At 43.7% G+C, this 23,722-nt stretch overlaps 1 protein-coding gene across 3 annotated transcripts in view; it reads left to right on the forward strand.

The window, feature by feature from the left end:
• The first annotated feature begins 9,282 nt into the window (after window positions 1–9,282).
• The window catches only part of ST3GAL6 (ST3 beta-galactoside alpha-2,3-sialyltransferase 6), a 47,064-nt gene continuing 32,624 nt past the window's right edge, over window positions 9,283–23,722 (forward strand). The window contains exon 1 of one of the 3 annotated variants that reach the window (XM_069868200.1): window positions 9,283–9,421. The gene's annotated coding sequence lies outside the window, so the exon portion shown is untranslated. Of the gene's footprint in view, window positions 9,422–16,998; window positions 17,021–23,722 lie in introns of those variants that run through there. The other 2 variants (XM_069868191.1, XM_069868183.1) reach the window with 2 other exon arrangements.

Genomic DNA, 23,722 nt, shown 5'->3' on the forward strand with positions numbered 1-23,722 from the left:
GCTAAACCAGCAAAGTGAGACTTTGTACCAGGTAATTTAATTCTGTAATTATCTTTTTGCTCTTCCTATATGCCCGTGGGGTGAGAATTTGCTCTCGTTCACTTATATTCACAAGAAAGTAAAAGCGCATTTTGGAAAACCGTGCTTCCCAACTCCTAAAATAGAAAAGAAGAATAAAAGGTAATCCTTAGGAGGAAAAAAAATTGTTTGTTAAAATAGGCAGTGAGATGGAATATGCTCTTAGCTGTATTGATTTTAATAAAAGTTGTTTCAGTGACATGAAATCTAGATTTATATAAGAAAAACAGAAGGACAACAACTAGTTCAGTTCTTGTGCTGCAGTGACAGCTGGGCTTCACCTGAGCTTATGGGAGATAACAGATACTTCCACATAGTCATAGCAAGATCAACGACCATCTCAAAAGCAAAAGTAATATTGCAAGCATTAGCTGTGCCAGGGAGAAAGTAACATATCTGAATTCTGATCATACTTCTTTAAGAGAAGGTGCGAGTTTGCATCCTCCTCTTAGCTAGGTCACTATGACCACTGGCCAGTTACAAAAAACTTATTCTTTTTGTAGAACAGAATAGTTTAGGTTGGACCTTAAAGATAATCTAGTTCCAATCCCCTTGCCATGGCCAGGTACTTGTCTCACTAGACCAGACTTAGCCCTTCTATGCTTTCAATGGAAGAAGGAGGGAGGTGAAAGACCATAGGGCTTCAAATTATGCCCATTATGTGGGGAGTTCACCCACTTATCTGTACACTTAAACAGTATTTGAGGCAGATGACTGTATCTGTTTTCTAAATCTCATTTCCAGCTAATGAGAACCAAGTGGCAAATCATGATTTCTGTAAAAAGACTGTGAAACCTCAGTGGCATGCTTGTGCTGGAGTCAAATTAAATGTATGCCGGTCAGGCTGCTTCCAAGATAGCTTCTAAATTAGGCACTGAAGATGTAACCTGACCTTGTGCTCCCTGCAGAGCCAGCTGAATGGCTGAGAACTGAGAACTGCTCCACTCTGCTAGTTGGAGGAGATGACTGCCAGTGCACCTCTGATCCCACTGCTGTGCTTTCCAAACAGGCAGCTCCATGGGTGTCGGAATCCAGTTTCAAGTGTTCTGGATTCACCTCTGGTGCTGGAAGAGCCCACACTTAGTTGAGGATCAAGGTTAAATAGTCCTTCCGTAGCATTCAGAGTGGAGTTCAAGGTCACTGCAGGGAGAAGTGACTGTCTGAGCTGTGTAAACGCTGCTGCCAATGCTGTTAGCCTTCACCCAGAGAGACTTGACTGAACAGGCAAGACTGCTCTGATGAGCCAAAGGCTCATTTGAATTATTTATACATCGCAATTTGGCTAAGCACCACTGAGAGTCTGGATTACCTTTTTGCTATATACTAAACTGCTGTAAAATTTTTGGTTTTCATTAATTTCAAGTGGATCACTATCATTTTCGTAACACAGATCCAGAACATGGACAAAAATACCCTGGGGACAAAGACAGGAGGAAAGGCATACTGAGTCCCATCACCAAGGGTGCAGGTAGCTGCTTCTGACTTATTTATGTCAATCAACCCAAAATGGGGGTTCTTGGCCCACCTTGTGCTGCAAGGGGGATCACCTGAATTTCAGTTATGATTACCCTTATGATTTCCTTTAATTTCCAGTCTTGCTATTAATGAGTGCTCACCAGGACCAAAAAGACCACTGGTATGATCAGATTCAGTCCTCCCACTACCACAGGTGAATATATGCAACAGGCATGTGAGCATTTTAAGTACCCGGAAGGGCAGCAGTCTTGATTTTTACATGGAAACGAGCCCCAGGCCCCAATTCCTGGTTGGCAAGATTAAGTAGGCTTTATTCCCCAAAGTTGGAAAAGCCTAGAGGTATGTCTGTGCCTTCTAGGAGATGGAGTTCCCCTCCAAACAGTGAGTATGAGTGGGTTTCCAGGAAAGAAGGGATGTCTCCCGTAGCAAGACCAAAGTTGATGGCTGCCACACTTGAGAATGATGTTAATGGGGTGGAGTTCTTTATGGAGGTGGATGTGAAGAGCAGGAGGAGAGATTTTTGCCCTAGAAGCTGTAGTACTTGGGGACTAAAAGTCTGAGGCATGGCCAGTTTCTTGTTCAAAAATGGTCACAAAACATTTTCTTCATACCCCATCAATTTATGGTGTGCCAAGGGGCCTTTCCAGTGCCTTACACAAAATTCTGAAGAGCCTATAGATAATGTGCCACAGACCAAAGGGGTGGAAAACAGAACAAAGGCACCAACAAGTCTCCAGGTTTCTGCCATGGCAAGGAATTGGTTAAATTCACAGGCAGTTTGTACTCCTTTGTTCTCGTGCCAGCATTGTTTAGCTGCTCTCACAAGACAGGCTGTCCATATTCTGTGGAACACTTCTCTGCATCTTCTCCAGAGCTGTTTGGTTCTTGAATGTGAGTGCCCAAATCATATATTGTGTTCTGAGGGGAACACTAAGAGTTTTGTACACCTTCATCAGTACTTCCCCACCTCTAGCAGAGAAATATTATCTTACCTAAGACATATTTACTTCAATCATCTTTCACATGTCCTATGTCATTTGACTTTTAACAAATGTGGCCTTAATCCCCTGCATCTCTATCTTTACACACCTTACCTATCTTTGCTGACCAGGATTGTCTGCTATTTGTGACTCCTAAAAACCTCTCTATAGTGTGGTTTGGTGGGGGTTTTTTTGGTTTTTTTTTTTTGTTCTTTTTTTTTTTTTTAATTTTCACTTATTCAGACCAAAAGTGCTTCCCAAGAAGATTTTTCAGTTGCTTGGGATATATAAATAGGATAGTTTATAGTTTCTACACCTTTAGTCTAGATATGTTCCAATCTCCCTCCACACTGAAGTCTTTCAGCTCTTCAGTTCAGGTAAATTCACTAATGAGCTTCCTTAATTTGACAGTTTGCCCTTCTGTAGTTGAAAAATTTAATTACCACCCTGTTTCTGTTTGTTATTTTGTTAAATGTAAATGAAAACAGCTGAGTACTCAGACCAATGTTGTTTTCTATGACCAGCTTTTTTCTGAGTGTCTTCATTACTTACTAATTTGGGCTTGTCTCTTTTTGTCTCAGTAACTACTGAGATGAAATCTGGCAGCTATCATAGACATGGCTAGCTGGGCCCGAGTTTATTATTAGAAGAATTTGTTTCCCAAATAGTTTCTGAGAAGTTAAACTTGACCATGGCACAATTCCCAGTAGTGTTTCTATAATAACATTTCAGTGACAGACCTCTTCTTGCAGCATTATATTTTAGCTGCAGACAAGAAAGGCCAGGTTTCAATGAGGTGTCCAAATTAAAAACAACCATGCTGCAAAAAATGAAGGCTATGAGCAGGTGGTCTGGGAGTAAAGCTTCGTGTTCATGTACAATGGTGAACTTTATGATTAATTAAATTATGAGGATTTAAATGACAGAAGGCTTATTTTTTAACGAATTGCAAAGATCACTTGGTGTTTTCCACTTGCCTGGCTGAAACGCCTGATTGCTGAAACAGAAGGAGTATTGTGCTAAGATTTCAAATGGATGTTGGCCTATTGGTCATACTCACATGGGTTCAGGTCTGGCTCCCATGTGGAGCAGGAGTTGAACAGTAAAAAAGAGAAGTCCACTCCATGGGCTATTGTTCTCCTGAGTTGTGGTAACCGAGCCAGCCTTTTGTACTCTAAGGCTGCTTTGTTCAGCCTGGAGTGCCGTGACAGAAGAATTCCCTTCTCTCTCCTGTTCTGCCAGCCCTGTTTCCTCTGGGTACTTACTGGCGTCTTCTGACCTGTTCCAAGTGGAGACCTTTTTGCCTGTAGCAATGGTCATTACCTGGCAGAGGCTGTAAGCAGATAAGTCAGTCATGGGAAGAAGTGCATTTAACATTTTCCCAGTTGTTGTACCTACAATCAGGTAGTGCAACTTGAGTGTGGCTTGAACTCTTAAATGTAAGAAACATGCAAAGCATCTCAGCCCGTGTCTGTCTCTCATTGAAATTAGCCTGCTGTTCACATATGACAAGGCTTCTAGTGGCTCCTATAATACTATTCCTGAGTTATTACCTACCCTTCTTACCTTCCTCCTGCTTAGAGTCTAATCATAGCTATTTGTATCACTTCTACAGCCCTGTTTTGTGTATTATCTCACTACACCACATTTTTAAGCACACACCCAATTTGAAGAGTATCTGTAGGGAAGTCTGTGCACTTCTTCCCAGGTCTTTGGCTGCTGCAAACCAGTAAAGGAATCCAGGCCAATTAACGCTGGCCAAAGAAGTGAACCGTAAGTTTGAACTTGAAAGATTATTTATCTGAGAGCTGCAGTAGCTGTCTTAGTGCTTGTAATAATGACTCAGCTGTGCAGGTGAAGCCACCAGGACACAGGATGGAAAGTTAGAGGCCTGGAGGCCAGAATGATAGATTGTACAATGGGTAGCCAGTGGTAAAAACAAGGAGGTCTCTTTGATAAAATGCACAGAGAAAGAAACTGAGCATTAAGTTGTGCTTAAAATGCCAAAAGCATCTTGCATGCTGGCCTCTCTTTGGAAAAGAGATAGGGAGCAGCGAGTCCTGGTATAGTAACACAAGAATGACAGAGCTATCATAAAAGGACATGTTTTTCATCTTCCAAAAGCAGCTTATGTCAGTCAGCTGAGCATGCGAGGGCAAGTGGGTAGGGATCCAGAGCTACAGGCTCAAGGACTTCTTGTTCTCTCTGGGCTCAGAGCCCATCTGCTTTGGCACCAGCGCTGTGATCTAGCAGCTGACTGCAAATGAGGGTCTCCCACCACCCTGCTGCCTACCCCACAGCTGGTTACTCCCTCCTGTACATCACCTCACCTCTCCCCATTTTTCAGTCTTCCCCTGTGCCAGATGCCACAGCTGGTGTCCTCTGTGAAAAGCAATCCACTGTGTGCCCATGAGCTACAGGGAGAGGACTGCCACGTCCCCATCAGATAGGTGGGAGAACTGGATTTTGAGAGTTTTGTCTCCTCTCAGGGGAGGAAGCATCAGCTCTTGTCCTCTTTCCCTGAGGGAAGGGCTGCTTTGAGTTAGCCTTGGACACCTGTAAAGGTGGAGTCATGCCAGTATACTGGCATCCATTGGAAGGATGGAGGGGACAAATGGGAAACATATCCTGAGATTCACATGGCAGTGTAGTTTAATGGAAATAAGGCAACAAGTAGAGGGGAGGAATCTAGGGTTTAATGTTGCTTTTGACCTGGTGAAAACCACTAGCTGCACAGGATACACTTTTTCCGTAACTTTGCAAACCCTTTCCCCTTCTCCTTCCTGCTGTTTTGCTCACAGCACTCTTCAATGGAGTGTGTTTTGACTTATTTCTTCCTCTGCACATGCCTGGTGAAGTATGAGGACGTTTAGGGCCTATTGGATGATGTATTTCCTTATGGGTTTGTAGGCACTTATATATAGATACATGCCCTGAGGGCTTCATTTTGGTTGGCAAATAGCGCTTCCTCATGTGCTCACCACTTCAGATTGCATTACACTTGCTGGCAGGGAGGCTGTTTCTGCCTACAAGTGTGTTACCTCCATGTTGTGTCTTACCTTCATATGTTTTGTTCGCTTGTGTCCTCTCTCTCAGATGTGGTACAGGAGCACTACACAGCCTGAGGCAGGAGAAAGCACTCTGCACTTCCCAGAAAAAGCAGTCACAGCCTGACGTAGCTCTTTGGCTGACTAGGTCTTGAAAAAGTGACCTCAAAGTAGGTGGGGGTTGCTTGCTGTGATCTCATGACAAATGCTGTGGGTTCTGCAGAAATGTCCTACAGCAAGTAAATAGATTTTTTTTTAAAGCTCCTGGGACAGGCTTCAGCAAGTTAGTTCCTGGCAAAGAGTCTCTGGAAGAAATGTAATGCAACCATAAGCTGTTGACTAAGTAAGCTACGTGAGGACTGGTGCTTACTACAGCTTGAGTGGTCGGTGCAGTGGAAAGCAGTCCCCTAGCACCTGAGGCAAGAGGACCAAGAGAAGCTTTATGGAACAGAGTTGTGCTGAAACAAGTTTTGGAGCTCAGTAGCATAGATCTGAGATTGTGTGGGAGTCGGGGCTCCTCTCATGGTGCAACATAAAGAAGATTAGGATCAGACTGTGATGGTAGGTAGTAAAGCTAGAAAATGAGTGGAGAAGGGATATTATGATAGTCAGTACTTCTATAAAAGCATTCATCTCCTGAAGTAACTAATAAAGGGGGATAGTTTTGCTGTGTTTTAATTCTAGAACCAGAGGTGTATGATAAACTGCATGGTGCATTGCATACACAGAGCTGAGTTAGTCATGTAGCTTATTGGATTTCTGGGGAGGAAATAGCTCTTATGATGCCGCAACTTTGTATTCTGATTATTCCATATTTTCCACAGTTTTGCTTTTCCCATGATCAGCAGGTTTTCCTTCCATTTCCTGTAATTTTTCTCTTTGCTTTTACTCTAGCTTTGCAGGATGGGGTAGACTCTTGCTGCAAGATTTTCTTAGTTTCGTAGTGACTCAGGAGGTGCATAGTTTCTTCTGGAACTTAACCATGACTCTATTTTATTTAGATTTATTTTAGTTATTGCTTTGCATGTAAAGGTTTCCATGGCTATTATGTTTGATTTGAGGAGAGGTTTGTGTCTCAAGGAGTTTATTTTCAGGGAAAAAAAAAATACTGTTGACTTTTTGGTCACATGCATTGTTTTTGCTTGCAGGACCATTCATTTGACTTCCTGCTAGTCATCCTTTTCTAAAGCATTTCTAAGGTTATTCATTGTTGTCAAATAGTCGCTGATACTGTTTATGTGCTATAGAATACATTCCAGACAAGAGATTCCTTATACTTTCTGCCAAATAAATTAAGTGGTGTTGCAGGTTAGTTATTAATTTCTTGCTTGTGCAGATTGTTCTGAAAACAGCTAGGGACTAAACCTTTTCTGCACTATATTAATTGTTCAAATTGCCATTTGAATCCTTGGATTTAGATCCACATATTTAAAAGACAATAAACCCCAGCTTTCATTTTGTTGCTGATCTTGGACAGTTGTGATTGCCAGAACAAACTGAAGTGAAATTACATTATTACAAATTAGATTATTACATTACTTGATGAATGCAGTTAGAATTTGGGATTTTGCAGCTTATTCCAGATAGAAGTCTATTCAGGTATCTTAGATATAATGCTTTGCATTTATAACACACACTGGCTTTAGTGCAAAGGAATAAAACTGTGAGCAGCAGGTCCTCTGTTCACAGCACTACATTTCCTACAGACTTTGGCTGCAAATGTGAATGCTTAGTTCTTCACCTAGAGTTAGATGCCTTGTGCAAGACTCCCAGAAAATTGACAAGCACATAACTTACAGCCCACTGTGAAATTGAATGACTGCTAAGTCATCACTTGCTATCACTACAAGAACATTGCATCTCTAAATAGCTTCAGAGGTGCATCAGTAACTTGAGTTGGCCTCTGTGAGCCAGTGGCTCGGTCCTGCTAATAGCAAGTTCATGCTCTTCACCCCTGTGTTTTTTTCAGTCTGCCTGAAGATCTGTACTAAACTGTTGCCAAATACCCAGGTTAGACAGTGTGAAATTATCTCATGCCCATGAACTCATGCACAAAAGATGGAGCTGCAGCACATGTATCCTGTCTGGAACAGAGGCAGGAATAGCATCCGTTTCCTCAAGGTTTCCTATGCTTCTCTGTGATGAATAGTCCCAGCATCATTTTCTGCAAAAAACCTGGCACATCCCAAGAGAAAATCGATCCTGTATGCTAAACATAGGCGAGGAAAACCAAACCAAGGCCAGAACAAAATGATACTGGAATACATAATTTAAGAACTGTCATGAAGCACATGAGCAAGGAGCAAACTGAAGAAACATAACCCATCCTGGTATTTCCTAACTTCTGATTCCTTCATTGTGCAACTCTAATGACTTTTTAAAATTGGTTTTGTGCCTATAATACATGGGTGAACTGAAGGGTAAGGATAGAAGAGATGAGAGCCAACATGAAAAAGATACAGTAGAGTTAAATAAACTAATTTTAGAAGGCAGACAATTTAGCTATATACGTTCAAGCAGGTTGGTTTTGTACAGGCTAGGATGTGACAGGTCAAGACGTCGGGAACCCCATGGGAGAAGGGGCAAAAGCCAGTAAGTATTTTCAGCTCAAGGAAAGACAAATTACAGAGGACTGAACTATAGTTCCCAGCTCCGAACACATTGAAAGCCGTCTCAGCTGGCTCCAGAGTGGGATAGTCCCTTAAGAGTAGACAAAATTTCCCTGCTTTTAATGTTATTTTTATTATGGGTATGTACAGGCTGTATAAAAGCACTGCTGAGAACAGGCTCCGTGTCTAGTTAGTCCCAGCGACAGCCACCAAAAAGCCGAGGAGCTGCTCTTCCAATAAAGGAAGCATCCTGTTCCGATACAATGCTAAAAACATACTGCAGGCTCCCCGAAACATCAAAAGTCTTGGATTAGAAGTGGTCCGGATCATAACGCGATTTGACAATTAAAATATGAACCCCTCAGCCCCCTTCCTAGCATGATACACTCCTCTGGGCAAAACACAACACTGATGCAGCGCACGATTCCAGACAAACCGATGGTTTTCCGCATCCCCTTTATCCCTGGCACAATGATAAGCTGTCTTTTCAAGTAGTCTCTGCTGTACTCTGGAGAGAAGTTTTGGTTTGTTTTTTTTTTTCCAGGAGCCCCATGACTCCCTCCCCGGTTGTTCACACAGGGCGAGGCTTCATTTTGCCCCTGGCAGCGGCTCTTCGGAAGGGCTCTCCCTGAGGCAGGATGCTCGGGAAAAGAGAATCCTCCACCTGAAACGACCGCCGGGGGCTTTAAGCTCCCTCGGCTTCCCCAGCGCCGGTGACAATGGGTTCGTTAATCAGCTGCTAATTCCTGGAGGCGGGGGAGGGGCTGCGGGGCGGGCGCAGGGAAGGCTCCGGCCGGGGGATGGACCGCGGGAGGAGCGGGCAGCGCCGGCGGCTCCAGCCGGGATCCGTCCTGGAAACGCTGGGGACCCGGCTGGGGCTGGGGCGGCGGAGTAAGCGCTTTAGCTTCCTTCGGGTGAGTTTCCTTCCCCCACTGCGCCCCAGGAGGCTTTGGTATAAATCGAGGAGGAATTTCAGCCGGCTCGAGCCAAGTAACATCTCCGTCTCGGCGCGCAACGTGCTTCCTTCTACGTTTTCTCTTGCAGACCGGGCTCAGCTGAAGCGAAGACCTCTCCACATCCTTATCGCCGACGCTGCCGTGCGGGAATAAGGCTGGAGCTACTGAGAGGCTGCCAGCGGCCGCCTGGAGAGCCCTGATAAAGAAGAGCGACCGGTTCAATCATCTCGTCTGTGGCTACTTAAAGATAAAAATACCCGCGCTGCCGGTAGCCGGTAAGTGAACGCTGGCGCTTTTTTCCAAAGCGAGCGCTGGGAGCTGCCGGGAGCGGCGTGTGGATGGTGCGGGGGCGCGACGAGAGGGCTCCTTCCCGGCGTTTCTGCCGGGAGGCATCAGCTCGCCGCGCTTTTGCGGTATTCCAGGCGGGAAAGCTTCCAGCTAACCTCCTGCGGAGCCCGGGTTTCAGACGCCTGTCGGGTATGAGTCTCGGCGACATCGCTGCTCGGTGCGGGTCCCCGCGGCCCCCGAGGCGGGGCTGGCAGCGTTCGAGGAGTTAATGGAGCCCCCGGGAGGGACGGAGCCTGCCTCTCCGCGCCTCCTTTGCAGAGAACGCGGTTTGAATCGGGCTCGAGAGCTGGTGAGATGGGATGGATGCCCCAGACCTTTCCCAGAAGTTCCCGGGAACTTTCTGGTAACAATTAATACCGGAGCAGGGACGCGGTTACCGGTGGGGATGAGCCTGGCAGAAGCCGAAGCGCTGCCGCCCCGGCTTGTGATACAAGAAATAGTTACCATTATAAAAAGCAGAATATTTTTATTTAAGCTAAAGTGGAGCTAGGTTCATTCCAGTTGGACATGCTCTGATAGCATGTTTTGGGTGGTTTTTTTTTTTTTTTAACTGTTTTTTTTTTTTCCGGACGCTGTTCATTAAAGAGCTGATAACGCCGTGTGCTCGGGCTGATCCGTGCTGAGCAGCGGTGCGGCTGCAATCCCTCTGTCTGCACCTTCCCCTGGCTCCCAGGGCAGGCAGAGCTGGCCCCAAAGCTCCAAGCGAGCCACAGCTTTGACTGCTGTGGAGTTCATAATCCCGTTAAAATTAGGGCTTGGGAAGTAATAGAATGCGCCTAGGATTCCTGGGAGAATGTAAGCGGGAAATCCGTTGTGTCCCAGCCCTTGTCTCGCTGCACACGACTGATGGAGATCGCTCCCTCGCGTTTCCCAGGCCTGAGAGAGGACGCTTGCTTTGCGAAACTCTAAAAGGAGCCTTGGGAGGGGCGGGGGGGGGGCTGTTTTCCCGGCGTTTTCGGTGTCGCTGGCTGGGGGCGCTGCCCCGGGGCCCGGGGAGGGGCCGGGTGTCGCTCCCGGCGGGAGGTGGGGCGGGGCGGGGTGGCGGCGCGTTGCCATGGCTACGGGCTCCGGTGGTACCGACCGGGAGGGGCTGCCCGGCCGGACGCCCGAGGCCTAGGGGAAGGGACGCTGGCTGGCCAGCCCAGGGCTCCTCTCTGCCCTCAGCTGCGAGTTCTACCTACCCCCCCGCTTTTCTTTTTGGTATTTATAGGGCGGTGGGGGTGCTGCGTCTGTTTTGGTCGCTGCAAGGTACGAGGTGGGCCCTGCCGCCCCTTTCCCAAATTAGTTTCTAGCGGGATGCGCGGCTGATCTGCTGGGATTTGTGGCTCTCCCACTTTGGTTGTCCAGCTGAAACTTTCTGCCCAGGTTTCTTTGTGAGTTTTTGTCTCTTTTTTGCCCGCTTTGTGCCGAGCTATTCTTTCACGTGCAAAACTACTTACAGAGTTTATAAATGGGATGAGTTACTTGATTTAACCTGGAAATTCTATTGTACAACTGTGTAAAAATGTTATGTGTAAAAATACGTAACTCTTATTCTGGAAGATGCCGTTGAGCTAGAATGGTTGCTCCTAAACCTAAAGAGCTAAATTCAGGGAGGGCTAAAAGCAAAAGGAAGCGTGTGTGAAGCGAGGGTTCCTACCCATCTGTTTCTCTACAGGACGGACTCCCATCTGATTAGTTCACATAAGTGATACTTTTGACACTAAAATAAGTTTCCTTCCATATGTAGGATTGTACCAGCCATATCCTTGTTTTTTTCCTCCCATGTACCTGAAATACATTTGTGGATCTTTCATTTTAGCTCGATGCAATACCTTCTTTGGCACGTCCGTCTCTCTGCTAAACTGAAACAGTCAGTTAAGTTACTCTTTAAACTTATGGCTGTTTATTAAAGCAGCAGTATTAAAGGTGGATATGTCCTGAGGCCTCCCTGGGGGTTATCCTGGCTGCAGGAGACTTCTCCTGCTTGTGGGATGTATGAATCACCCCCCCGGTGAATCCCAGTGTCCAAATATCCCTCTGTTCAAAACCAGGAGGAAAGCTTCTCTGTGGAAGCAATTGCCCAGTGGGGAAGTGACCATGGCAGCGGCTGCAGAGTGTGTAGGCAGGACAGCAAAACCCGAAAGCTAGCAGGGAGATCACAAATGCCCGAGTCTTAAGTGGTAATGAAGTGGGGAAATGGGTGAATTATGGTGTTTTGGTTAGGTGACTGGCAAGATGTTTGTTTGGTATGTACTGTGCATGCTGCTAAATAATGACTTTAGCAGTTACGCAGAGGAGTGCCTCACTGGCAGGGAAAGAGAGCAGCCAACGTGGTCTCATTCACAGTGGCAAGCGCTTGAGGTGCTTCTTCACCAGCTCCTCAGACCTTTGAAATCTTACAGGTAAAGGGTTTTGGATGGATGATTACTTTCTTCCTTGTATGGTCATTTTTTGGTAGAAGAAGACAGGGACTGGGAATGGTCTTCCTCATGATAGCTTCTTTGTGCTGTTAAAACTTTTGTCCTGGACTTGTTTTTGTTGTTAGTTTCTGGGTGGACCATCAGTGCCTTTCAGTAAAGGTTTAATCGGTCTTCCCCATGACAGGCTTGTGAAAATTCTCATAACCTGCTTTGGCTGATGGTTTTCCACTTCTGGGGGTTGGTTCAAGTGTTCTGGCCTGGAAAAGGATGCAGTCAGGTCAGTCGTTTGAAGATATAACTTGCAAGACCACCGTGTGTCTCCGCGAGGTGGTCCACACCATTGACTCAAAGGGTCTTGTAAGGACAGGCTCTCTGTTTTTTTTTTTTCTTCCACAGTATAGTTTGAGTTGTAGCACAGGATCTTGGTTTGTTTGTTCTGTGTTTTAACATTAAGGTTATTTTACTTACAAGCATGAAAGGTTGTTTTTACTTTGTGTTTGAGGTACTCTGCTGTGGTTCCCTAGTTGGGTGCATTTTAGGAACAGGCTCAAGATTACTTGAAATCTCTCTTTACAGACATCTTTCCTTACAGATACTTGTGCTGATCCAGTTAAATTTGTTGAAAACATGCACTGTGTGTTTAAGAGGAGTTTAATTTATCAAGCTTCTGGCAACTAATTTGTCATTAATAATGTATTCATCAATTTATCTAGCCTTATAGAGAAGCTAGTAAATAATACTGGGAAATAAATTGATGGGGTAACTGAACGCACAGGGTTCTTTGTTTTTCAGAGTTTCTGTTTTCTATTTATACAAAAGGCCAAGAGCTTTGTAGCAGAATAGAAAACCCCTGATCTTCCACATTAATCCAGTTTCTTCTACTTCCGTTTTTGCTCTGTTATATATGATTAATTCTGTACTTATTTGTAGCCTTCAAGGAAAGTTAAATCTTTTACTTATTTTATTATTTGCTATGTGAACTTACGGAAATGTTAATTCTTTCTTTTATCTTCCTGCTACAGAGGAACCCAGAACCTCAGCTTTTGATATGTATTGAGATTGGGAGGAAAATGTGATGTGCAAGCCGTTTCCTTTACAAGTCACGTTTCAGTAGCGTGTGGAAATTAATATGGTCTTACTTTGTGGTTCAGTGTCTTAATCACCAATATCAGTAGCTGCTATTTGTGCAGAAAGCTTGAAAAGCTGAGAAGTGATGGGTAACATAAACTATTGTGTGCTGTGAAGCAAAAATTTGGAACATGGGGCTTGCATGCATTATCACTACCTTTTGAAAAATGCATTGAACAAATGCAGGTGTAGAATGAGGTAAAATACTTCACAATAGTGCCTCTTGATATATTCTGTACCTGTCATTGTAAAATAATGCGTCCTTTTAAAGTTCAGTTTGTTTGAGTGGGGTGGTTCTTCGGTGTCCAAAGTCAGTCTTGAAGGGAATAGTGAAGCCTTTATACCTCAAAAGGAAGACCCTTTATAGCACCGCAACAGAGCAAGCAAATTTTAAGCGTCTGCTGGATGTTACCCGAAGTTTGTGCGCAACTGTTCTGCATTGCCTTTGCTTCTGGCCCTGGCAGCGGCAGTAAAGTTGGAGTACATTGTGCTAGAGCTATTCTGTGCATTCCAGCATCTGTGGGGAGCCAGGAGGAGCAAGAGAAGAACTTGAATAGTGTCCCCCGCTTGCCCTGGCTGGGAAGGGAAGACTGGAAAACTTGAGTAGCCACAAAGCTGTTTCTCCTTCCTGTTAGGAGGGCAGGAATGGTGTAATCAAGCAACTGGTTTTAAGACCAGACAGGAATGAAATGAGATTAGACTTAATCATTGAAGCTCTTCTCAACATCTGTTCATTTATACTGCAAGTTTCTGTTTCCTTCGCAGGAATATTGCTTTCTTTTGGGCCACTAGCCAGCAGGAAACTTTGTAAGGTGTGTGGCTAGCAGTCTTACATTTCCATAGACTCTTCAACTCACTTTTAAAAGAATGGTTTCTAGCCCTTGTGAGTACAGGTTGGAAACGCTAAAATAAGGATCAGCTTCTACAGAGCTTGGAAGAGCTCTTTCTTAGACTGTATCTGCAGACTGACACTTTTGCAGCACAGTGATAGCCAGCCTCTGCTTGCTTTCACTAGTGCTTCTCAGAGTCCTGTGGCCAGCAGTGAAATGAGAACAGTGTGAGGGGCACTATCATCAGCTTACCCAGAGCCTTAACAGTGGTAGGCAGTGGGAATATGCATATGTAATAGCTGTTTACTAGTCTATGTAAAATATGTGTGTGTGTATAAAATACAAATGATATTGCATGTGGGATGGGGGAGGAGAAGTATGTTTTCCAGAAAGTAATTGAAGGTGTGGTTTTGCCATTATCTTCTTTCTTTTTTTCTAGTGTTTGGTTTAGGTAGCTCCCTCATGGACAGATAATTTTTGCGCTGACAGTTTTCTGGCTACACAATGACCTGTGTGTGGGCAATGACGTGTTTAGGGAAAGGAGTGTGCAAGCACCTTGGCAAAATGCAAGGGTCAGTGACGGGAAGGAACTTGTGAGATTTCCACCACTCAGGAAGAGGAGGGGGAAAGGTGCTTGCTGCTTAAGAGCTGTTGTTGCTGAATGAAACTACAACCCTTTTCATCTTTTGGCAGTTAAAATGGGTATTTCTTGTTTCTTTGACGTTCTTGAACCTGCCTGTCAATGTCCTCCACTAGCGTCAGGTCTGAGTACCCTGGAGAGATTATCACCTCGATCTTCACAGTGCTTCACATAGTCTGAAGTCGATGTGTGGGATGGACTAGGAGGAGGATTGGTACTGTAAATGGGAGATACCCTGTAGAGTTTGTTTGAACATAACACTTACACAAGATTAAATGGAGCCATAATATTAAATCCACTTGATGAAGCACCAGAACAAGTTAGGATTTGTCCGTATTTGTGAATGATACAGGGTTTGCTAGCATGTGGTAGCTAGTCTTGATTGTGCCCCTTGTGTAGACAAGTTACTGCCTTCTTATTTGGTTAGCTGGGATAAGCCTGTTTTTTTTTTTTTTTCTGGAAACAGTTAAGGGAAAACTGCAGCTAGCTCTGCATGCCCAAACGCTTTGCAATATTTAATGAGACAGAGTGACTGTTACTTGCTTCGGTTGAGAATCTGCAAGACTATATAAGCCAGTCCTCCTCGCCTCCAGTTTTATTGGAGGCAGTTTTAATTCTCCATTCTCAAAACATTGAGGGCCTCAGGACTGTCTGTAGTGAAGCACCCTGTGGTTCAGCAGCTCTGATGTAGCAGTGCCACTTCAGTCTCCTTTGATGGATTTCCTGTCCTTTTTCTGCCTTGGTTCCCAAGTGTAGACATTGGCAAGTCCACAAAAGGATGCTAAAAGGAGTAGGCAGGGATATTATCATCCAACTTCCTACTATACGATTGTAGGTTCTGCAGGGGGAATGTGTGGACAAGGGAAATGAACCACAAAGTGTTCACAATGTGCTGTTGCTAAATAGCATCTCCTTTCGTCGCTGTTGAAGACAGACTAGTGGGCTAGATGGATGTTAATCTGGTGTAGCAGAACGTTTCCCTGTGCCTGTGTTGCATCTTGTGTAGTGGAGTGCAGACCAGGTGTGTAAACTGGGTTTTGAGTAGACAGAAAGTTAAAATACTGGTCAGTGGAAATGCCATTTGAGCAGTTTCTCAAGATTGACTGCCTTTTCTTAAAAACATGTTAAGGAAATAGTGTTACTTCATTTTCACTAGAGGAATTTGAATGGAATAGTTATTTTAATTCCTTCTTCTTTCTGTGCTTATGGCATACCATAATTAATTTTCAGCTTGGGATATCAGTTTTTAGGTGGTTTATCTTCAAACCTTAGGTATTGTATTAACTTAAAGATTTCTAATCTAAATTGAGAATATTGCTCAGAATTTTTTAGAAAGAACAGTCAAATGAAATAGAATATGCATCTCATTCTTAAGATTACACAGAAGATATTTCCTGTAACAAATACTGGCTGATGTCAGAGTGACTTTTTGAACCTGGGTGACTGAAGTCAGCTGACGCTTTAAGTGACTGAAAAGGATATTTAAAATGTTTAACTTCAGGCAACTGTTGTGGGAAATTTGGAGGCTGATAGGTTTGTGCAAGCCTTTTCAACATTATTACACTTTTTTTAATGGCCAGAGGCTATTATAATGTCTGCCACACAATTGAGTGACAAGCAGATATAATGAAACCAGGTTCCTGATACCATTCTGACTTTCTGATCTTTAATCAAAGATGGGCTTATAGAGTTTGTTTGTTCTACCTAGCTGCCTGTTTACTTTTGCAAAAGTTATTGAGGTCTCAAACACTAAGTTCCTAATCTCCTGTCAGATTTGACTGAAATTAATCGTTGAGGTTCAAAAGTTCTATAGGGAAGGAAAGAAAGGACATGCACGCATGCATACAGGGTATTATTGCATAAATCTCATTTCATGCTAAGAACACATGCGATATAACAGAACAAAAAGCCTTTTACTGTACTGCATTTCATGCTCTAATGGAGTTCTGTCTTCTGGGGCATGAAGAGCAATCTGATAGGACACGGTGATGCCAGAGGCTGAGCTGGATTTGATGTGCTCGGGGTAGCAAGGAAAAGATGTCAATGGGCAACACAGCAGGTCCTGCATACATTGTGTCTTGCTCTAGAGATTTCAAGTTTTATGTTGAAGCAAACACCAAACTTCGTGTCTTATCCCTGCTGCAGCGTGGACCAATTTGGTTATGCAAGAGCAGATCTGTGCCACAGAAGCAGCCCATTTCCCTGTTGTGGCTCATGGGAAGGTGAGCCCCATGTTGTCTCAGGGCTTACCTGCTACTTGCCTATCTTCAGAGGAGGTATGTGCACATATAGCCTTGAGCAGATCCGACACTTGGCAAACAGCAAGTAGGGGAGGACAGCTGATCTGTTTAAAAATACTACAGTCTTGACAAAACTCCTGCTCGTTTTTCAGTAGCGTTTAAGGACTGTTGAAACTGAGAATCAAACAACAAAAACAGGCACTGTGTTTCATCTGCAGCAAAACAGACTTGGCTTGGAAAATAACAAATGAAAATGATGGAGAGAGGTGGTGATTTGCAGCAGAAGGTACTGTGTAAAGCCATCCCGGCAGCAGGGACTGGGCTGCCTGTCTCTGGGTCTGCCCCTGGCAGGAAGGCAGCCCAGCTGCCTGCACACCCCTTGGCTCTCAGCTGGGCTTGCAGGTATTTTAGCTGCTACAGGGCAACCCCAGCCAGAGGGCTGTCAGGCAGTGAAAGAGGTTGTGCAGGTGGAGTGAAACGAACCTTTTACTCAGTTTCAGGGGTGATTGTCCTTTAAAAAAACCAACCTCTTCCTCTCCCTCGTCTTGCACCCCCCCCCCCCCCTTAAAAAAAAACCTAAAAAAAACCCGAAACAACCCAGTGATTCATCATTTTTCAGTTTTGGGAGGAAATGGGTTGTGTTTAACCTTCAGCGAGGATTGAGGTCTGAAAGTTCTAAATTGGTGTCTGTGTAGCACTAAGAAAAGCATATAAGCTTTCCCAGCATTCTCCACTGACTAATCTAGGCAGCTTTCCTTCCAGACAGATGGCAATTGAAGATTACCATCAGAGGTAATTAGCTTTCTTCATGTAGAGGTAAGGAAACTAAGGTGCATAATTCAGGGCTATGAACTCCCCTATAGGATGAATAACCCCTAAAAGTTAGCACTGCAAAACAGGGTGGTGGTGTGTCATTTTAAAGCTCTGTATACACAGAAAGATGTAAATGAACTTGGTAAACTTTTTCCATAAGGAGCAGAATTCACTTGCAACAGCTGATAGTTGCTCTGTGAAGAAATCCAGTTCTATTTTTGCATCTTCTAGCTTGCTTGTTTGTCCTGGGGTTTTATTGTGAATTTGATTTCAGCTTTGCCCAAGGAATTAATGATACTCTGAATACTGAAGTCAGACACCTACATCTTTGTGCCCTTTGGAAAACTCATTACCTTAGAAATAATTATTTATTTATTTATTTTTAAAACCTGTGTATATTTACTGGCAAACTTTCCCATTCAAAAAAGATGTCAGAAACGGCATGGCCAGTAGGTCCAGGGAGGTTTTTCTCCCTCTGTACTCGGCACTGGTGAGACTGCACTTCAAATACTGTGTTCAGTTCTGGGCCCCTTGCTGCAAGAAGGATGTTGAGGCTCTGGAGCGAGTTCAGAGAAGAGCAGAAAAGCTGGTGAAGGGGCTGGAGAACAAGCCTTATGAGGAGTGGCTGAGGCAACTGGGGTTGTTTAGTCTGGAGAAGAGGAGGCTGAGGGGAGACCTCATTGCTCTCTACAACTACCTGAAAGGAGGTTGTAGAGAGGAGGGAGCTGGCCTCTTCTCCCAGGTGACAAGACAAGGGGGAATGGCTTCAAGCTGCACCAGGGGAGGTTCAGACTGGATATCAGGAAAAAACTGTTCACAGAAAGGGTCGTTGGGCACTGGCAGAGGCTGCCCAGGGAGGTGGTGGAGTCACCATCCCTGGAGGTATTTAAGAGATGGGTGGATGAGGTGCTGAGGGGCATGGTTTACTAATTGATAGGAATGGTTGGAGTTGATGATCCTGTGGGTCTTTTCCAACCTAGTGATTCTGTGAATTTATGTGCTGCATTAAATATTCTTCAGGACTACATTTTTAAACTATGCTGTGTATCTCATAGCTCTCCAGATCGTCAGGGTAAGTACTGTTTAGATGCTGTATGTGGTAGTTTTTCCTGTATTCACATTTAAGAAAGGCAACAAAGCACTAAAAGCCTCTAAGGGATCAGATACAGGTTCTGCTGCAACCTGTACAACTGTTCTTTGTCAGCTCAAAACCACTTTACGTCCACAAAGCATTCTTACAGTTAAGAAGTTGTTCCTGACCACTTTTCTTTTTATGTTTTGTGTTGTTGTAAATAATTTTTGGGCTTTAGTGCTAAGAAAACAAAGCTACATATAAAGAAGGCTTTAGAAAACAGCCTTAATATTTACAATATTTGAACTTTTCCAGATTGGCACTGTCATTTTGGGTTTAGCTTCCTTTTAGGAGTTGGCAATTAAGGTGTGTGTTCTGATTAATTTTAAAGATCCAAAGGCAACATGAATGTATTCATTGTAATGCTGAATTGAGAGTGCTGGAAATGGCATTCATGTTATCAGAGAAGCTGCTGAAAGTGCTGGGTGTCCTGCAGCTTTCAGCTGAGCTGAAAGGATCGCTGCCCTGGGAGACTTCCAAGACTTACTAGTTGTGCGGGGTAAGTGCTACCGCTCAGCTCCATCTTCCTCCCTCTCTGAATTAATTTAACTTTACACTTTTCACTGACTTGTTTTGCTGGATTTCTGAGAATCCCGGAGCACTCTCTGTTGGCACACATGCATTGTGGTAGGTTGACTTGTGGAATTTGCTGTCGGAGTAAATTCTATATCAAACAGTGGGGGATTTTGGGCTGGTTTTGGTGTGGGGTTTTTTTTTTTTTTATTTTTAGCACTTGGGGAAAGATAGCAACACAGCAAAATCAGTGAATGTTAGTATGTTTGGGGCTCTGACGTGTGTTATTTAAATGAAAATTAAACTGTTCAGTTTTGTGTGCTGGTAGGAGCATGTTCACACCTATTTGCTGGGCCTCTCAATCCATGCAAAGCTGTATAATGTAACTTGTTTTTAAAAATATGGGGACTAAAAATTCCAGTGAAAAGAGCTGTGGCATCAGATGATGGCAGTCTGTGCATATTTGGACTTAATCACGACCAGGGCTTGCAAATGCTACTGTGAAAACTAGTCATATAAAAAGCACCATGTCTCTTTGGGAACAGATTGTGACACCAGTACAGATCAGGATTTTATACTGTTATTACTAAGCGAGAAATTAGATTTACTTGAGACTTGCTGTTAATGTAGACAGGGGAACATTTAATTCTTCACCCTCCATGTGCTGGTCTGCCCTTGAGTGCCCTAATTTTGCTTGTGAGTGGTTTGGTTTATTTATTGTGATTTGTTAGCCTAGGGTTGAGATTATTCTTGATTGTCTCCAAGCTGGCTGGTGGTTTTCTAATCCCCAGCCATTTTTGTGAGAGCCGAAGTTAAATCAGTAGCTCCATATTGGCTGGAGCTGGATGTTTTAGGTATCCTAGGCATTATTAGGAGACAGTGTGCTTTGTTTTAAATTATATGGTTGGACCTTTATTTACTTAGATTGGTCATGGTTTCTGGGGGAAAAAAAAAAAGGTGATCTGATATGATTCGTAACTGAACTGTTCTGAAACCTGCTAAACTTCGCAATGTCCAGCGTTTTCTGCTTCCATTTTTTTCCATCTTTTCTTTCTGGAAAACCTAGGAAGGTTTGCTCATTTGTCCTTGAGCATCTGACTTCGTAGCAATCATGGACCAAGAACAGTGGGTAATGAATGAGTGACTGTTGTAGTAGGATGTATATCTTTCTATTAATAATTTTCTGTTTTCTCAAGCATTGTGTAGTAAGTCTGTCATCTCTTCTATTTAAAAGGAGGAGAAGAAGCAAAATAACTCAGACTCATGATGCTCTATTCCCTCAGGAAGAGCAGCAGTTCTAAGTTGACAGAAATCTTTCCAGTTATGCAAATCAAGATGTGAGGAGAAAATGATTTGAACTCTGACTCTCAGAGCATGTTGCATGGCTTGTTTATATTCCAGTCTGTCTGGAAGAAGAACTAATGAGAGAGCAAAAACATAGGCTGAGAAGGATCTGTGTTGTCACCACAGTATGCAGGAGAATGTGTGGATTTGTAGCACCTGTTCTCTGTGTATTTTGTTCTATCGTATATTATACTGACACCTATCATGTGTAATGTATAAATAGCAGCCTAGCTTAGGTTGGCTAAAGCTTTAAAGGTTAATCTGGGAGAGTACAACAAGGCTGGAAGAAATCTTTCTGCTGGGGCTGTGTTACTGAACTTACTTTTTTGTTTTTTTTTTAAAATAATTTCTTTTTTTAAAGGTGCAGTTAGAGCTGGATTTGTGGTGTTCGCTTTGATTAAAGCTTTGGTAGTTGAGTATTGAGGCAGTTGCGTTATCTATGCTCAGCTCATGCCTGCTTTGGACTTTGCATGCATCTGTTAGCTTTTGACGGAACCCAGAGTAGCTGGTTTTGTAGTGCACTGCAGCTCTGTGGCTGTTTGGGCATGGCAGCAACTGTTGGTCTGTGCTCAAGGAAGAAGAAATTAAAAAAGGTGCAAAGCACGTTGGGGAGGGCCTGTGGTGAGGCAGGACAAGAAAAGCATATGAAAATGTCAGCTTCTGTGCACCTTTGCATAAACAGTCCATTTCCTCCTAGTCCTCATCACAAGGCACAAAACCAGGCAAGAAGCTGAGGCTGTGGACTTTTCTTGACTGTAAATATAGGTAAAGCTTCTGAAAATCTGTGATGCTTAGAAAGCAACAGTTAGATGAGAATCCAGTAATTATTGTTCCTCTTCTCCCCAAAGCGAGAAATTGGATTTGGATCTGCCCAGGGCTGACTTTTAAAGTCAAGTTAGCAGTATTTAACTGTTCTACAAAAAGTGTACCCATTGCTGGAATTGGCCCCAAGCCCTTTTGGAACATTAGGGAATATCGTTTTCTGTCTTGCAGGTCACAAAGAATTAAATACTAAATAATTAAATATTCACCATCTGAGAAATACAAATCCATATAAGTTTTCTTATGTTTGCAGTGTTAGTTGTGTGTCTACACTATGCAATGCAGCATGTTGTCACCTTGAGCTGGTGCCAGGGATCCGCATTGCACTGTGGTAATTTTGAGTGAAAATATTAGCTTGGATCTCAAGGGTGGCATTAGCAATGCTGTCATAGCCCCAGGCTGGAGGTAACATGCCTCTCAGCAGGGCTAATTAGACATCAGTCAGTTGTGCCAAATACTGCTTCTTTTTGAGGATCATTTCAGTGATACCTAATGCCTGTGCTCCACTGTATTCTGCCTATCAGGATTTTCTGTCAGGATGTGCTGGCTGATGCTTTGTACTCCTGCTTTTCATCCCTGGAGCTAGTAATTGGTGTCAGTATAAGTGACATTAAATTTTGCGTTGGTTGTCCCAAAGTGATATCTCTATCAAACAATGTGCATCGTTGGTTGTCATATCTCTGGGAACAGGATCGCAACAGTCTTTTGCAGACAAAAGGGGGATTGTTTTACTAAGCTTGAAAAAGCTTGTAGTAACTTGACCTAGGCTTGTGCACACATCTTGCTATCCAAGAAACAGTCTGAGAGTGTGCAACATCTCTTTTTGCCTGTCCTTTTAATTTTTTTCTTCTGTTCCCAGCCCCATTGTGGGGAACACATAAAAGCTTCTGGGTGCTCAGGCAAAGGGAGGGAAGAAGAGTGTAAAAGGAGTTACACCATTGAACAGATGTTGTATTAGGTAAAAATTAAAGGAGGAGAGCAAGAGAGTCTGAGCGTGGCGATAAGACTGTCGATCGGGACCTGCAGGTATTTTTGCAGCTTTTGCCAAAGTCTCCCTGTTGATAACGTGTCTTTTTGGTGTTTCTCCTACATGTGAGCGGAAAGTTACAAAACCTTGTTTCACAGACTTACCTGAAATGTCAAAGGGCTTATATTTGGCTAGAACCAGGCACTATGCCTAACTTATTGCATTTAAAGGTGTTAATGGGAATGAGGTGAGCGTGCAGGGCTGAAGATGAAGGTTTGGAAGGGTGTAGGTGCTGCTTTGCTTGTTATGCCCAAGACAGATAAATTGTGCTCGTTCCCAGGTGTGCCTGCGTCCTTCTGGAAGGGAGCTAATCTTCATCTTCCACCAGCTGCCCTGTCTTGGAACATTAGGGTTGTAAGAGATGAAAATACAATAGATTGGACTGGGATTCTTTAGCAATACCTTTTAGCTGAAGGATATGCCTGCGTGGGAAGAGTTTCTGAGCTTATGAGTAGGGCTGGAGAGTTGTATGAGGGAAAGCAATGCAGAGATCTTCTTGAAGATTTTGGTGAGAAGCAAACTGAAATGGCAGTTGTCAATGAAAAATACTGATTTACTTTTCATCCTTGCTTGACTGAGCTCATGGGCATGTTCTGGTGAGGAGCAAAATACTGGTGTGTATACTTGAAAGACAAAAATGGAATAAAATACACACAAATTGTCCACAAGGTGATGAATGTATAGTCTCTTGTGGTACATCATAGATTTCACCATTAGCAGGGTGATGAAAGGGAGGGAGGCAAGGCCTTAGGCCCTAAACCCAGTCTATTAATTCAGGTCAGGCTGCAAGAGTTAGTGTGCAACCATGCAAAAGGTTGAAGGTGGACATAGCTCTAGTCTACAGCTCTCCCCAGTAGAGTAATGCCAGCATTAATCAGCAGAGGCAATGCTTCTGGCTGTAGTACTTAAAAAGAACAGGGATTGACTAAATCTACTAAACATCACTACTACTGTGATACTATTGGGCATAATTGCTTGCTGGTGAAAACTTGGAGAAAAGACTATCTCCCTATTTCTTTTCAAGTCTTCTGTTGGAGAAAGGGGAAATGTTAAGGGAACCTTGGGAGACCTTCCTTAACAAACAGAAGCTGTGTGTGGACAAAGACCGCCTCTTTTCAGTGTTATCAGGCTGCTGTGGAAGTAAACAGCTAGTTTGACGTGCTATTGGAGAGGAAGAAGGCTTCAGTTCTTATAGCTAGCAAACTTTGCATTTACTGCTTATCCTCTCATCTCTTTAAAGAGATTAGGGTAGAAGGAGACGGAAAATGTCTTATCTTCCATTCTTCCAGCAGGAGGAATCTTAAGCTGCTGGTAAAGATCATGCGTGTGTTGTGATG

The sequence above is a fragment of the Phaenicophaeus curvirostris genome, chromosome 1 (genome assembly GCF_032191515.1).
Source record: "Phaenicophaeus curvirostris isolate KB17595 chromosome 1, BPBGC_Pcur_1.0, whole genome shotgun sequence".
NCBI lineage: Eukaryota > Metazoa > Chordata > Aves > Cuculiformes > Cuculidae > Phaenicophaeus > Phaenicophaeus curvirostris.